Genomic DNA, 17,514 nt, shown 5'->3' with positions numbered 1-17,514 from the left:
AAGGGAGAATGCCACAACAGAGGAAAATTGCCTTAGTTGCGGCATGCATGTGGGATCTAGGTCCCTGACCACGGATCAAACCCAGGCCCCCTGCATTGGGAGTACAGTCTTATCCACTGTGCCAGCAGGGAAGTCCCTGGGACCTTGTTAATCCAGTGTGAGCTACGGACCAACATCATCAGCATCACCTGTGAGCTTTTAGACATGCAGACTCTCAGGTCTCAGTCCTACTTAATTAGAATCTACATTTTAACAAGGTCCCTAGGTGGTTTGTATGAATATTAGAGCTTGAGAAGGACTGGTCAGACACAGGTTCTCAAACTTACCTTCACGTTGGAATTACGGGGGGAGATTTAAAAGCTACCAATGCCTGGCGTGGCGGAGGGATCGACTGGGAGTTTGGGATTAGCAGATGCAAATTATTATATATAGAATGGATAAACAACAGGTCCTACTGTATAGCACAGGGAACTATATTCAATATCCTGTGATAAATCATAATGGAAAAGAATATGAAAAAGAATGTGTATATATATATATATGTATAGAATGTGTGTATATGTATAACTGAATCACTTTGCTGTACAGCAGAAATTAACACAACATTGTAAATCAACTATACTTCAATAAAATACTTTTTTTTTGCTGTACGCGGGCCTCTCACTGTTGTGGCCTCTCCCGTTGCGGAGCACAGGCTCCGGACGCGCAGGCTCAGCGGCCGTGGCTCACGGGCCCAGCCGCTCCGCGGCATGTGGGATCTTCCCGGACCGGGGCACGAACCCGTGTCCCCTGCATCGGCAGGCGGACTCTCAACCACTGCGCCACCAGGGAATCCCTAAAATACATTTTAAAAAACTGAAAAAAAAAAAAAAAGAATGCCCCAACAGAGGAAAATTGAGTCACCATATTCTCAAAGAGCAGCAGATTGAGGATTGAGGATGGGATCCCATTTTCTGCACATGTGTATTATTTCTTCCTCGAAGCAAGGTGTGTTCAGCTGTAAATTGTAAAATCCCTGAATCACAGTGGGTGTTTCATTGCTTCACAAGGGAAAAAGTTGGCAGGTCGGTGTTTCTGGGGCTGGTGCAGGAGCCCTACAGCGTGTGGGTTCTGAGTCCATTTCTCCCATCTTTTTTCCCTCACGGTCACAACATGGCTGCCTCAGCTGCACGATCCAAAGGAGGAAGTAGCAGAACAAGCAGGCAGGGCAGCAGGAGAAGGTGTGCCCTCCATCCCTCTTTCTTGTTACAGGTGGGAAATTTCCCACCCCTGCCCCAGAGATTTCCCCTTCGTCTCATTGGCCAAACCGGGTCACGTGATAGTCTCCATCTATAATGGAGGTTGGCAAAACAAGTCTTGGACTTTCCAGCCTTTGAGGTAGGTAAAGCAAGGACAAAGCAGGGGTGGAAACCGGTGTGGTAGACAACAGCTCTCTGCTCTCTGCCCCTGCCTGGATGAGGGACAGGCTGCCTAAGACTTCTTAAGCTGGGCCCCAGTCTCACCTCCAAACTCCTTGCCTCCCAGGACTCTGATTAATGACCCAGCCTGGCTCCCAGAGGATCAGCCTAGCGTGATGCCCAGACCTGGCTTTTCCTTTATTCCAGGAGTCCTCAGTTCTGGGCTGCCTGTGTCCACCAACACATCCTCCAGCTGCTCTAAATATTGCCTCCCATCCTTGTTTTAAGACGTGGCTAATAGCTCCTATTCTGTGCGTTAGGGTTCTTCAGAGAACAGAACCGATAGAATGTGGAGAGAGAGAGAGAAAGAGAATTATTTTAAGGAACTGGCTCATGCCATTAAGGAGGCTGACAAGTCCAAAATCCACAGGGTGGGCTGGCTGGTTAGAGACCCAGGATGAATGCATCATCTCCTTCTTTGGATTCCCACGGAACAGTGTATTTTCTAGCGGAGTGGGCTGGGAGAGCAGACTATTTAAAAGCAGGGGCTTTGGAGGTAGTCAAGTGAATCCCCCAGCTAACTGCAGGACCTTGGAGAAAACTCGGATTTTCTGAGCCTCAGTTTCCTCATCTGCAACCTGGGGGAAATAATAGTATTTACCTCACAGGGCTGTGGTGAGAATTATTTGAGATGATGTGCTATACAAAGAACACAGCATAGTGTACAGAAGACGGTAGCTGCTCAACAAATTGTGTTACCTCCTATCCTGTGAGCCAGAACTGGGGCATCATGCAATCTTAAAGTCACAGGGAAAATAGCCAAGTTGGGCTCCTTGGAGTAGCCCCAGCGGGGTGGGAAACTGCTGCATCCGTCTGGGGACTCCAGCCCTGAGACCTTTCTGATGCTTCTCTCAAGACTCAGAGCACATCACGGTCAGCGAGTGCACCCCACGCATCCCAACCACAGTCTAAGGTGCCCTACGACAAACCCAGAGCCACCTCAGAGCGCAGAACGGAGACAAGAAATAACTGATGACAAAACCAGTGGGTTTCATTGGAATTTTCTGCAGACCACTTCAGTAAATATTATCGCTATACCATGTCATTCGTTATGTTAATTGCCGCAAAGTTTTTGGTTTTTTTTTTTTTTTGCAATTTTAAGCTGTCAGACTTGGCAGAGATTACTCATCCAAAGATGAGTAATCTCTCTCTCTCTCTCTCTCTCTCTCTCTCTTTTTTTTTTTTTTGGTCAAATAGTGATTTGGGTTTCCTCAGAATGAGAAAGTTCTTCTGGCTTCCTTTGATAGATGGTTCTTACCTATTCAGAGCAAGGAGGAATTTGAGGCCATCAGATCCCAAGGCCCTCTTGCATGGTGAGCAGCCTACCAGTAATAATGATGACGTCTTCTATGATCAAAGTGCTTAGCTTCCAAAGGGCTTCAGATTTTTAGTACAGAACTGGAAACTTTCAGAGCTGGAAGAGTTTGCAAATGTCATCCCAATCTGTTGGGTGGCCAACCATGGATTGCCTCATTTTACAGCGTATGAAGGGTGTCAGTTCTCTATTAAAAGCCTCCAGTGACTGCATTTCATTTAGGATGAAATCCACATGCCTCTTCATGACCTTGCACCGATACCATTTCCAGCCATGGTCCCTCCCCCTCCTACACTCAGCCATGATGAACTTCTTCATGTTCCTTGCCGAGTCCAAGCGTGTCCCTACCTTGGGGCATTTGCACCTACTGCTCCTTCTACATGGGACACTTCTTCCCCTTATCTTCATAATCCTGGCTCAGCTCCAATGTCACAAGCTCAGAAAAACTTTCTCCAACTGTCTTAAACAAAGTACTGCTCCCAGTCACGTTCAACTACATTACCCTGCTTTGCTTTTCTCATAGCAATTCTCTTTAGCTAAAATGATCTGGCTTGTTCATTGTCTTTTTATGCCTTCTAGCATGTCAGATCTTTGTCTATCTTGTTCATCACTGTATCCCAGAGTTAACTCAGTGCCTGACACATTGTAGGTCCAGTACATCACGTGTTGAAAGAATGAATGCATTTAATATTCGTTTCTTTTTTCATGTGAGCCTCGTCCAAACCCTTTGAGGCAGAAGTTACTGTTATGCTTATTTAATGGTGAGTTGACATGTTTGAAATAAAGACACCTTTACAGATATCCAAGAAATGTATAGGTAACCCTTCAGTAAAAGGTCATAAAATGAATATCCATCCATGTTTTCTAAATGATTAGCCTCAGTTTTGTAAACCATAAAAACTGTAATTCTCAGGCCATTATATCAGAAGAACAAGAATGTTTCTGAACGCTTTTAATCTGTATTTTGATTAAGGATCCTACAGTGGATTTTGAAAGGTTTTATTTAGACCATGTGTGAACTTCACACATGTTAACTAATAAAACCGAATGTTTTTTAATGTGTTTAAAAAAAAAAAAAGCCTATCTCCTAAGTGGGCTTAGAGATGCAAACTGATTCCCAAGGCCCCTTATCTAGTTATTCATTGTTTTGTAATAAACCACCCCAGAGCTTACTGGTGTAAAACAACAAGAATATGTCATTTCTTTCAGTTTTGTGGGATGGCTGGGTGAGTCTTCTGCTGGGCTTGCCTGAGCTCACCCATATGGCTATAAGAGTGGGAACAGCTGACCTTCTTCCTCCATGTGGTCCTTCAGATGTCTTCGCAGCCTGGTGGCCTCAGGGCCTTATCCCAAGAGAGTAAAATCTGAAGCACCAAGGTCTCTTAAGGCCTAGCCTCGGAAACGGCACAGCATTGCTTGCTCTGGGTTCTAGCCATCAAAGGCAGGCCCAAACTAGGGGAAAGGACATACACTCCACTCTCAGTGGGAGGTGCTGTCACATTGCAAAGGAGCCAGGGCCACATCGTGGCCATCTTTGAAAATCTGTCACAGATAGTAAGTGCTGGAACCAGCTTGACTGAAGCTCTGACTCAGCAAGGAAGACCAAGGGACCACGATTACCCGTGACTCCGCAAATCTAAATGGCCTAAAACAAATTTATCTCTCGCTCACATTACGTGTCCACCAGGGGCTGGTTGGGCTTCCGAGACTTCACTCTGGGACCCAAATTAAGGGAGCAACCTCTTCCTGGCATATCTCCTGAACAGAGCCAGTCTCGTGACACACAGGAAAGGGAAATGACAAGGACTCACTGGCCCAGAGCCTCTGCACAGAAGTGACACAAATCACATCCACCAATACATCAGTGCCCAATCAGGTCACAGACATTTCCTCCTCTCCTGGGAGGGGCACTGAATATGGGTGGACAATAATCTCATCTGCATGGAGCCCATTTTCCTCTTCAGATCCTTTAAAAAAAAAAAATATCCTTCACAGAGCCAAAACCTGTCTCATTCTATTTCTACTGTTGGTCCAAGTGCTGCTGTCTCATCTGCTCCCTCTGCCCACAGAGCAGAGAGAAAAAGGTCACTGGAGCCGTTTCTTCTCCAGGACGCACATCCCGGCCCTTCCAGCCACCCAGTGCAATAACCTGCCATAGCTTCCCATTGCTCCAAAGTCCTACCTGTGTCCTTATAAGCCCCCCACTGTCTGATTCCTGCCGGGCCTGCCAGTCTGCACTCCATGAATGCCCCAGGCTGTTTGATGCCTTGTGTGGGTCTCCATGCTGTTTCCTCTGCCTCTGTGGCCCTTCCACTGTGAAATGTTTTCCTTTTAAGATCTGCCTCGAAAACCACTCCTCTCTGAAGACAAGTTTTGTTTCCTTTGGCAGGGTCAACCAACTTTTCCTTTTTCTAAACCTCTTCATTATAGCATCTATTCATTCACTCGTTTGACCAACACTTTTTGATCGTTTATGACTGCTCCAGGCTCTGAGGAGACACAGGAATAATACAAACAAGGTCCTTGCTCCTTCCCTCGTTCCATTCTGGTGCATTAAAGCAGGCGATAAGCACATAAACAAATGAATAAAAAAAATAATTTTAGACAGTGATACGTGTTCTCATTACAATAGAAAAGGGATGATAGGAAGAACCCAGGGGCATGGAGGTGACTGCTGTAGGTACGATGATCAGGTTCCGTGGCCTCTTTGATATTTGGGCAGCCGTGGGAAGATGTGGGGAAGAGCATTCCCGGCAGAGGGAACAGCCAGTGCAGATGGCCTGTCGTGTGGTCCAGCGTGGCCTGTTCTGGGCACAAGGAGGAAGCTACTGCCGCTGAGGCACACAGGGGGAGGAGGAGGATGGTGAGACATGAGCTCAGAGAGGTGGGCCGTGGCCAGATCACGTTGATGGTGAGAAGAAGCTTGGATTTAATTCTAACGACAACAAGAAGTCCTGGAAGGGTTTTCGTCAGGGGGGTGGAGAGGTGTGATCTGATTTATACTTTTCTGAGATGACCTATATTGCTTTGTGAATGGCTGGTGAATAAGAGTAGAGGCTGCGAGACCAGCTTGGAGGCTCTTGCCGTCATTCCAAGATGCCGGTGACCTGGATGCACAGCCTTCAGCAGCCTCCCAGAAGCTGTGACCTCAGAGGTCCAGGGAACCGTGACCTTAGTCTCTGCATCTCAGCACACACATAGCACAGGGTGGGCCCACAGTGACAGAATGACTTAGGATGCTGTGTCAGTCATCAGTAGCACAGGCCTGAAACTGACACTCAGCAGAACCAGCCCCCTTTCCCTCTCCTTTGTCACGCTCCTGCTGAAACTCCCCTCCAGGTATCATATGGGGCAGCCCACCTGACCACCTGCCTCGCTTACTCTGGGTTAGCAAGCCAGGCCTGGCACAGCCCTCGCCATCCTGCCCACCCAGGCTCCGCTCCACCGAGGTCTGCGTGGTTAGCGCAGCAGCCTTGACATCTTGATATTTAAGTGAGGTTTCTCCCATTGAGCCTCCATGTTTTCATCTGGAAGGTGGGTGTTATTTTCCCTGCCCCAAGAGCCCCTTTTCCCAAGACCCTCCTCTCCCTACCTCTTCTCTCCTTCCACCTATCCCTTCAACTAGAGCAAATCCACTCTGGGGGTTTCTGAAGCTCCACTGATTTTGTTTTTTCTTTTCCTAACTTTTTTTTTTTTTTTTTTTTTTGCAGTACACGGGCCTCTCACTGTTGTGGCCTCTCCCATCGCGGAGCACAGGCTCTGGACGCACAGGCCCAGCGGCCGTGGCACACGGGCCCAGCCGCTCCGCGGCATGTGAGATCTTCCCGGACCGGGGCACGAACCCGTGTTCCCTGCATCGGCAGGCGGACTCTCAACCACTGCGCCACCAGGGAAGCCCGATTTTGTTTTTGTTTTTTTTAAAATTAATAACCCCTGAACGAACTGATTTCCCTGTGCCTTAAGCCTCGGGCCCTCTGTCTTTCCAGACTTCAGATCCCAGAATTATCCAGACTTTTCCCTTGAAACTAGTTCTTTCTCCCTCTTCTAGCTTGATTCCAGGTGGCTAAGAGCTGGGCACCCAAGGGAAGGGGTGTCACCTGATCCCCTGGGTCTAGCCCTCCCGGGGCAGGCCCTACAGCTATGGGCAGAAGCCAGCGCTGGGCCACAGAGGGAAGTCCCCTTCCACTCAGCCGGTTACTGCACAGCTGGAAGCTGGCTCCCAGGCCAGGCAGTGGGGGGAGGGCGGGGAGTGCGGGGAGTGGGCGGGAGGGAGGAGGGGGAAAGCCAGAGAAATAGGGGGCAGCCTGACAGAAAGAAAGGCAGAGGGAAAGTGTCAGAGCCAGAGAGAGAAGGAAAGAAGGTCCAGGAGAAAGGAAAAGAGAGGATGTGGGAGAGCGTGCGGGGAGGGAGAAAAGCCAAGGAAGAGAGAATGTGAGTGTGCGTGCGCCGCGCGCACGGAGTGGGAGAAAGAGAGGAGAGAGGAGGAGGAGAGAAAGAGACTTGGAGAGGGAAGGAGCGGTTGGAAGCCAGGAGGAGCGAGCTGGAGGCGGAGACGAGGAAGTGGGGGCGAGGCGCAGGGCGCGGGCGGGGCGCACCGCCAGCTCCATCCCTGGCCGGAGCGCCTCCGGCGCGGGCGCTGGACGGAGGCGAGCCGGAGCGGAGCCACTTCAGCGGCAGCAGCTCCAGGTAGCGCCGCCGCCGCCTCCCCGCGGGGCCTGAGCTCGGGGTGGGGTCCCCTGGCGGGCGCTGGTGAGGAAGGGGGGCCGCCTTGGGCGGCTGCTCCCGGTTCGCCGCCGCCGTCTTGACTCTGACCCCGGGTTCGAACCCCGGCCCCTCCGCGCGCGCTGACTGTGCCTGACCTTGGGAAAGTCGCTTCGCTTGTGAGCCTCAGTTACCTTCTGTGACTCGCGGGGCCGGGGGCGGGGGGTGGCGCCCTGGGACGCCTTGCGAGCGCGGGATGCAACCCTGGTCGGCCTGCGGCAGTGACTCTGGGCGCGGGGTCGGGTGGATGTGCGCTCAAACCCCCTTGGGGGTGGATTTGGAAAATCCACTTTCGCCGAAATAGCCCCTGTTTTGTTCCCGGGTCTGGGCGCTGGCGTGTTCTCAGGGCCATGTGTCTGTGGGCACAGGGCACGACTTTCTGCTTAAGGAAAGCAGGTAGGGCGCAGGGGGTGGGCGGGGAGGAGACCCCTGGCTCCTCAGGCAGCCTTCGTCCTCCTGGATGCCCGATGCCCGGGGGGCTGGAGCTTCCAGGATGAGCCAGGCAAGTGGCCTCGGCTTAGCGGCTTGGAAATCCAATTGTGCCTCTTAAGTAGTACAGCTGACCTTGAGCGTGGGAGCCTCAGTTTCCTCCCCCATGAGAAGGACCATGTTAACGCCGCCTTTGAAGTGGTTGTGAGGGTAAGGAGGTGGGGCGGGGGGGGGGGGAAGTACCTGCGGGTTGTGGTATTCCCCAGTGGCAGCTGTCATATCCTAACTCGCGTGGCCAGAGTCCTGGCGATGGTTGCCTCCTGGGAACTCATTTGTACTTGCCAGGTCCTCTCTGGTCTCCTTTGCCAGAGATGGTTAGTGGTCCAGCTGGGCATGAAGCCGGGCCCAGAGAATGGGGGGCAGTGGTGTCAGGGGTCCCACTCCCCAACTCAGACGTACATCTTGGTGGTTCTTTTAGACATGAAATCTTTGAGATGACAGCTTATGTCCAAGCCTGGCTGAATCTCTCCAAGCCTCAGTTTCTTTATTTGTGATAGAAAGTTATGAATTCCTCTCTATTCATGAGTTTCCTGTTGCTGGAGGTTATGAAAGGCAATTAGTAAATTAGATTTATTGACATCTCTAGCTTGAGATATGAGGAGATTGAATAGAATGAGAAAAGAACGCTTTTCTTGCACCTGCCCCGTGAAGGCCTGGTACTCAAAGCATTATGTATACAGTATTGGCTGCAGTCATCACAATAATCATGGAAGCCAGCGCCATTCAACCCCAATTTACAGATAAGAAAATCAAGGCTCACAGGGTCTGTGATTTCCACAGGGTCACACTGGTGGGATGTGCCTGCCCTGGGATTGGCCCCAGCTCTGCCTGACTGTACAGTGCTTCTCATAGGGACAAAACCACCCCCAAAATATGACTGTGAATGGTGTTCCTGGCACCTGGTTAGTTGGTCTCTTGTCAAACATGTAATAGGAAGAGCTGCTACATAATCACTGGAGAAAGTGGGTCTGAAGGCTGGCAGTGGGGTGGGGCGTGCCTTTGCCAGGTGATTTCTCTCGGGGTCTGGAAGCAGGGAAGGTCACGACTCAACACCACATAGGAAGCAGACACCAGGCTGACTCACTCCAGCCCACCAACTTCTCTTCCTTCCTCTACCACCTTGACCCAGTTCACCTCACCTCAATTAACCTTAGCCTAGACTTCTTTGGGCTGTGAGAACAATTTCTGCATCCTTCCCTGATGACTAATGCAACTGACCCTACCAGCTGATGTGTCCAATGAGAAAAGAAGGCCAGCTGATGTCCATCTCCACTAATGCCCCCAGAGAAAGGGAAACAGGATTAAGTCCCAATCCCAAGGATTTAGCTCAGCTTAGGGAGAAAGTCTCTGGTGATGGGAAAATGGTCTCCTTGCTATGGGAAAATGGGTGTCCCAGCAGGCTGGAGAGGTTCCTTTGCCAAAAATGTTTTAAGAGAAGAGGAGGACATCCAAACAAAAGGATGGAAATATGGACAAAGTCTCTTTCAATTGGAAAGATATTCATCAACAATCAGAGAGCACCTAAATGTCTGACAGTAGGAGATAAACAAACTATGGGACAGCCATTGGCTACTAAAAATGGACAGTTCTTTTCTTTTTTAATGATAAATTTTATGTTATGTCTATTTTGCTACAATATTAAAATAAAAAACAAACTTGAATGGTCACCCATCTCAGGCTAAAAGCCTAAATTCTTTTTTTTTTTTAAATGATAGTTGATTTACAATGTTGTGTTAATCTCTGCAGTACGGCAAAGTGATTCAGTTATACGTATACATAGATATATGATTTCTTTTGTTAATATTCTTTTCCATTATGGTTTATCATAGGCTATTGAATATAGTTCTCTGTGCTATACAGTAGGACCTTGTTGCTTTTCCGTTCTATATACAACAGCTTACATCTACTAATCCCAACCTCCCACTCCATCCCTCCCCGAACCCTCTCCCCCTTGGCCACCACCAGTCTCTTCTCTAAGAAAAAATGGACAGTTCTTAGTGGACGGGGACATGCTTATGTTTATGCATATGCGTATATATGGCATAGTCACAAGTTGGTGACAAGCACATAAAAAAGACTGGAAGGAGATAAGTCAAATGGTGTTAACAGTGTTTGCCAGTGGGAGATTTATTCTTTCTTTATAATTTTTGAACTTTCCAGATTTGATGCAATGAGCATATACTATAATAATTAGCAGACATAGAACTGTCTGACTTCTAATGACAATAGACCCCACCCTCTCCCACCTCCTCCTGGCCAACACCCAGGACAGGGCTGGCGCATGGATGCTTGTCAGTAATAAGGACACCTCTGTGTTGAGGTCTGGCAGGCACCTTAGAAGGAAGAAGGAATACTAAAATTTTAATACCACTAATATCTGGCATTGGTTATGTTCTTACTGTGTGCTCGTGATAACCCTATGAGGCAGGTACTAGCAATAGCCCATTTTACAGAGAAGAAACCAAGATTCAGATACCTTCAGCCACTTGCCTAGTGTCACACAGGATTCAAGCCCAGGCCATCTAAATTCAGAGTCTACATTCCTAGCCAGAGCCAGGAAGTGTCAACAGACTCCATTGGCTGACATTTTAGTACCTATTACAGAAACCCTGGGGGAAGCAATGCATCTCTGCACTTTACAGGTAAAGAAATGGCTCAGGGAATTCCCTGGTGGTCCAGTGGTTAAGACTCGGCACTTTCACTGTGGGCCCCGGGTTCGATCCCTGGTCATGGAACTAAAATAATAAATAAATAAAGATGGCAGCATCAACACCAATGTTCATAACAGCACTATTTACAATAGCCAAGACATGGAAGCAACCTAAATGTCCATCAACAGATGAATGGGTAAAGAAGATGTGGTACATACATACAGTGGAATACCTACTCAGCCATGAAAAAAAAAATATATATATATATATATATTTATATATATCTCCTAATGGTTCTGTTTCTCTTCTCTGAAGAACTCTGACTTATACTTAGCATGTCAGAAATGGAACTCCTGTCCTTCCCCGAAGTCTGACCTACCTGCTCTCTTATTCATCTCAATTCATTGGCAACTCCATCCTTTTGGTTGCCCAGACTGAAAATCCCAGAGCCATCCTTTTCTTTTGTATTTATTTTAAAAAATTTTAATCAATTTTTTAAGTTGAAGTGTCATTGATTTGCAGTGTTGTGTTGGTTTCGGGTGTGCAGCAAAGTGATTCAGATACCTATATGTACATGTGTTCTTTTTCAGATTCTTTTCCATTGTGGGTTGTTACGGGATGTTGAGTATGGTTCCTGGAGCCATCCTTAAAAGTTCTCTTTTTCTCATATATCACATGCAATGCATCATCAAATACCATTGGCTTTATCTTAAAAATATGTCCAAACTTACAGACTGGGAGAAAATATTTGCAAATGATGCAGCCGACAAGGACTTAATTTCCAAAATATACAAACAGCTCATACAACTCAATAACAAAAAAACAACCTGGACTTCCCTGGTGGCTCAGTGGTTAAGAATCTGCCTGCCAATGCAGGGGATGTGGGTTTGATCCGGTCTGGGAACATCCCACATGCCATGGAGCAACTAAGCCCATGCACCACAACTACTGAGCCTGCGCTCTAGAGCTCATGAGCCACAACTACTGAGCCCACGTGCCACAACTACTGAAGCCCATGCACCTAGAGCCCATGTTCCACAACAAGAGAAGCCACCACAATGAGAAGCCCACACACTGCAACGAAGAGTAGCCCCTGCTTTCCGCAACTAGAGAAAGTCCACGTGCAGCAACGAAGACCCAACGCAGCCAAAAATAAATTTATTAAAAAAAAAATCCAGTCAAAAAATGGGCAGAAGACCTAAATAGACATTTCTACAAAGAAGACATACAGATGGGCAATAGGCATATGAAAAGATGCTCAACATCACTAATTACTAGAGAAATGCAAGTCAAAACTACAGTGAGGTGCCACCTCTCACCACTCAGAATGGCCATCATTAAAAAGTCCACAAATAACAAATGCTGGAGAGGGTGTGGAGAAAAGGGAACCCTCCTACACTGTTGGTGGGAATGTAAATTGGCATAGCCACTATGGGAAACAGTATGAAGGTTCCTCAAAAAACTAAAAATAAAGTTGCCAGATGATCCTGCAATCCCATTTCTGGGCATATATCTGGAGGAAACTATAATTCGAAAAGATACATTCACCCCAATGTTCATTGCACTATTTATAATTAGCCAACCTAAATGTCCGTTGACAGATGAATGGATAAAGAAGATGTGGTACATATATACAGTGGAATACTACTCAGCCATAAAAAAGAACAAAATAATGCCATTTGCAGCAACATGGATGCAACTAGAGATTATCATACTAAGTGAAGTAAGGCAGACAGAGAAAGACAAATACCACACGATATCACTTATATGTGGAATCTAAAATATGTCACAGATGAATGTATCTACGAAAAAGAAACAGACTCACAGACATAGGGAACAGACTTGTGGTTGCTGGGGGCGTGGGGAGAGGATGGAGTGGGAGTTTGGGGTTAGCAGATGCAAACTATCGTATATAGAATGGATGAACAACAAGGTCCTACTGTATAGTGCAGGGAATTATATTCAATATCTTGTGATAAACCATAATGGAAAAGAATATGAAAAAGAATGTATGTGTATGTATAACTGAATCACTTTGCTGTACGGTAGAAATTAACACAACATTGTAAATCAGCTATACTTCAATTAAAAATTTTTTTTTTAATGTCAAAAAAAAAAAAGATCCTACAAGCCGCATGGCATGGCCAATAAAAAGAAAAAAATAATTAAATTAATTTTTTTTTTTAAAAGAAAAGAAATGGCACAGCAGTGACCTCCAAAGTGCCAGGGCTTGTGCTGGATGCTGGGGACCCAAAGGTACATAAGATGCCCTCCCTACACGGGTGTGGGGAAGAGTGGTGTGTAAACAGTGTCCTCAGGGCTTTCAGGCAGGTGGAGTTGTTTAGGAAACTGTGGGACCTCAGAGGACGAAGGGTGAAGGCTCCCCAGACAAGATGATATCTGAAATGCTTCTGGAATTATAAGCAGGAATCCACCAGGTGAGTAAGAGAGGTTAGAACAGTGGTTCGCAACGGGGCACAGTTTGGTCCCCAGGGACATTTGTCAATGTCTGGAGATCGTTTTGATTGTTACAACTGGGGTGGGGGGGCTGTGCAGACATCTAGCGGGTAGAGGGCAGGTGTGCTGTTAAACATCCCACAATGCCCCCATGACAAAGAATTAACCTGTCCAAAATGTCAACAATGCTGAGTTGAGAAACCCTGGCTCAGGAGAGAAGGGCCTTCCTGAACCATGGATATTTACTAAGTGCCTCCTTTGAGCCTGTGATTGCATTACTGGCTGTCTGGCCTCCCTGCTGCCCCTCTTTCCCCACCACCAACCAGAGCGGTCTCTTATTTTAAAACATAAAAGCTGTATAGAGATATAAATCTCATGCCAGAAAATTCACCCCCTTAAATTACACAAGTCAGTTGCTTTGGGTATATTCACAGAACTGTACAACCATTACTGCTATCTAATTCCAGAACGTTTTCATCACCCCAAAAAGAAACTTTGTAAACATTGGCCGTCACTCCCTATCCACCCCTGCTCCCACCCAACCACTGATCTACTTTCTCTCTTTGTAGATGTGCCTGTTGGGACATTTCATACCAACGGAATCATACGCTTGTGTGGCCTTCTGTGTCTGGCTTATTTCGCTTAGCATAATGTCCTCAAGGTTCATCTATGTTGTAGCGTGTGTCAGTACTTCATTGTTTTTTTATGGCCCAAATGATATTCCATTGTACAGATAGACCGCATTTTATTTATCCATTCATCAGTTGATGGCTATTTGGGTTGTTTCCACTTTTTTGGCTACTATGAATAATGTCGCTCTGAACATTTGTGTACAGGTTTTTGTCAGGACATACATTTTCATTTCTTTGGGGTATATACCTAAAAGTCGAATTATTAAGTCATATGATAGCGCTGTGTTTAATCCTTTGGGGAACTGTCAGAGTGTTTTCCAAAGCAGGGTTCCCATTTTACATTCCCACCAGCAGTGTCTGAGGTTTCCAGTTTCGCCGCACCCTCACCGATGCTTACGATCTGACGTTTGGATTCTAGCCATCCTAGTGGGTGTGAAGCGATATCATTGTGGTTTTGATTTGCATTCCCCTGACGGATAATGAACTTGAACATCTTTTCGGGTGCTTATTGGCCATTTGTGTATCTTGTTTGCAGCACCGTCTATTCAGATCAGAAACATCTTTTGAAACTTGGTTGCGTCCTTCCCTTACTTAGTCTGAAATGCAAACCCCGTTAAGGTGTACAGGCCCTACGGGACTGGGCCTTGTCCCCGCCTTCTACTGCATCTCCCCTCACTCACTCTGCTCTGGCCACGCTGGCCTCGAAGCAGCAAGCTGGTCCCCATGCAAGACCTTTGCACGGTTGGTCGAAAGGTTGGTTGTTTCCTCTGCCCAGGTCATCATTTGCATAGCAGGTCTGGGGTCAGCCTCAGAGAGGGCTTCACTGTTCTTTCAAGGGGCTCCCTCCACCCCTAGGCCTTTTCTAGCACATCTCAAGGTTTCTTCTGATCGTTCTTTTTACTATCTGGTAAGATCCAGAGGAACTGGCCTCCCATGTGACCCTGGGCAAGCATATGCCCCTCTCTGGGTCCCAGATGCCCCATCTGAAAACCAGAGGGGGCCGTATTGGCTGATCTCATAGGGCCTTCTCAGCTCTGCCCTTCTTTGATGCCGGCTTCCCCGTGGCAGTGCTGCCAGGAGGGCGCAGGCTTGGCGCCGTGGCAGTGAGAGAGAGCTGTCTGGAGCCAAGTTGGTCACGGATCGGAACGGAGCAGGTGGTGTGACTGATTGTCGCCAGCCCCGTGGGGACAGTCTCTAGGAGCGTGTGGCAGCCTGGACCTGGTGCCCAGCCTCCAGGAGCAGCAGGAAGAACTGTCAACAGCTCCAACAAGGTCTCCAGCTTGGCCACTTTCAGCTCTGGAGTCACCCACTTTTCCCACGAGAGTAATCTTCTAACTTCCAAACCCTCTCTGAGCACTAGAGCCATTCGGCCCCGGGGGGCTGCTTGTGCTTAGTCCTGCGCAGTGTGACACAGAGATGGATGAATGTGACACCTGCCAAAAGATTCCAGTGTAGTGGGGAAGGCGGACGTGTAACCCACAGTGGGACAGATGCAGCCCTGAAGCCATGAGCAAACCTCAGGGACTCCATTACCCACCACCCTGGGGGGAATCGGGGGAGGATTCGCAGAGCTGGATGTTCGGGTGGAATGGAGTGCAGCAGGTAGACAGAGGGTGTCCGGGTACTAAAGGTGGGGAAAGAGGTGTGCAGAGACACAGCTGCGAACCCTCCAGGTGTGCTCAGGGCATTCAGAACAATTAGGTTTTGCCTGAGGCGCCAGGGACAGTGGAAGGAGGTAACGGAGGATTCGATTTGCCAGGGCCCTGATCATGAAAAGCCTGCAATGCCAAGCTGAAGAGTTTGGACTTTGCCCTGTAGGCTGCAGGAGTCACGCAGAGACTTTAGGCTGAGGATAGAGGCGATCAGGTTGCACTTCTGAAAATGCCCTTTCTTCAGACAGCAAGAAGGCAGGTGGGGCTGAGGAGAGAGCTGGAGGCCAGGCACCTAATCGGGATGGCCTTGCTCTTGTCCAGGTGAGCAGGGGTAAAGGCTGAAATGCTGCAGCTGGAGAGAAGACAATAGATCCAAAAGCTGTTTGGGAGGTAAAAGCACGTGAAGGAGATGGGAGAGTCTAAATAATGCACGACACGGGAAGAGCTGATGCCAGCCTCCCAGGGGTCCCAGCTATGACGAAGGAGGCACGGGCGCTGCGGGAGCTGGTGCATGAGTGTGGCATTTTCCGGGTGGCTGAGAGACAGGACAGAGGCCTCGGGAGAGGGTGATCCAGACCCAGGGGTCAGGATGTACAAAGGCACGGAGGTGTGAGAATGTCGAGAGTTAAGGAAAGGGTGAGGCTTTCTGGTTGACTGGAGCACAGAGGGCCTGATAGGAGGGGAGGGGAAACTGAGACGGGGGAGGGCAGAAGGGGCAGAGACTCTGGCATCGGGAGGCTGTGAGATGCCGGAGCAGAAGTCCCGGCTACAGCACTATTAAACCATCACTTCCAGACGCAGAGCGCTCACTACCCCCGAGGGAGCCCACTGCTAGGGTTAGTCACCCCTCTCCTGGACTCCTTAGCCGACTTCCAGGGCAGAGATGGGTAAATGTCGGCCTCATCTTCAACCAGGAAGAAGGCAGACTCCGCCCCCCGAACAACTGACCAATGAATTTGGTCTAGGGCAGAATTCTCAAAGGCATAATGAAAGGTGGGAGGGTGGTTAGAGAAGCAAGGAAATCCTGGGGTCTGACCTTGCTCTGCGAGAATGCCCGGAGCGTGCCGAGATCATAGACGGTAGCTGGTGGAGGACATGCGCAGGGAACTCTAAGATATTGTTTTTTTAAAAAAAGCGCCAACATTTAAAAATGAGGTTTCATTGAAAAGTTTGGATATTTTATTTTAAAGCCAGAAGAATTCACGTAAAAGCCAGATTTCCAGCTTCTCTTGCAGAATGTGGTGACTGGGGGCACTGGGCCCATAATGATCACAGTGGCCACCCCTCTGGCCCAGGCACGCATCCTCTCTCTGCGTCACCACGCCCGCACCCACACAGTCCCACAGAGGGTGCAGACAGTTCACTCACAGCCCGCCTGGGTCAGGAGGCCTTTGGATCTGGGAGGCAGAACCAGCCTCCTAACTTTCTCTTCCTTAGTGCCTTTCCCTTGCCCTGCATTCCCTCAACGGGTCCTGGGAGCATCATTCTCAGGGGAGGTAAAAAAAAGGGCTGGGTGTGGGGGGGCAGGCAGCAGAGAGAGGGTTCTAGGACCTTATTTGACCTTTTGGAAGCCCTGCAATCCATAGCCCCTGTCAGTCACAGCACACGCCCGTGAGCTCAGTCAAGGCCACAGTAAGACCCCAGCTGACTTCATTTGCCCCTGATTCATTCCCAGCACAGATTCCTTTGTTTAAGTAGCACCCTGTCCCCATTTGGGGAAATACTGCCTTTTTCGAAAGGTTTATTAGATAGGCCTTTTTCTTTTCACTTTATGATTAAATAAAACACTGATACGGTTCAGAAGTGCAACATACAAAGGCGTGTGGTGTACAGTATACAAAGGCCCCCTCCACCCTGGCCCTGTCTGCCCTGCCCAAAAGAGGGGGTCAATTTTGTTATTTTGTTGTGATGTATCTTTTCAGATTTTCTTTATCCGAAAACATATACACTTCATATATAAACACATGTCTATGTACATATGTATTCTCACCTTTGACACAAGGGGAGCATATTATACACAATTTTGCATCTTCGTGTTGATTTTTTTTTTTTTTTTTTTTGGTACACGGGCCTCTCACTGCCATGGCCTCTCCCGTTACG

At 48.3% G+C, this 17,514-nt stretch overlaps 1 protein-coding gene across 2 annotated transcripts in view; it reads left to right on the top strand.

Annotated features, from left to right (window-relative positions):
• Positions 1-7,307: 7,307 nt before the first annotated feature.
• HRH2 (histamine receptor H2) overlaps positions 7,308-17,514 on the top strand; it is a 48,249-nt gene continuing 38,042 nt past the window's right edge. For both annotated transcript variants that reach the window (XM_032625032.1, XM_032625031.1), the window contains exon 1: positions 7,308-7,458. The gene's annotated coding sequence lies outside the window, so the exon portion shown is untranslated. The remainder of the gene's footprint in view (positions 7,459-17,514) is intronic.

This window comes from Phocoena sinus, chromosome 3 (assembly GCF_008692025.1).
Source record: "Phocoena sinus isolate mPhoSin1 chromosome 3, mPhoSin1.pri, whole genome shotgun sequence".
NCBI classification, from domain to species: Eukaryota; Metazoa; Chordata; class Mammalia; order Artiodactyla; family Phocoenidae; genus Phocoena; species Phocoena sinus.
The sequence above is the reverse complement of the archived record's forward strand: the minus strand, read 5'-3'. Positions and strand labels throughout refer to the sequence as shown.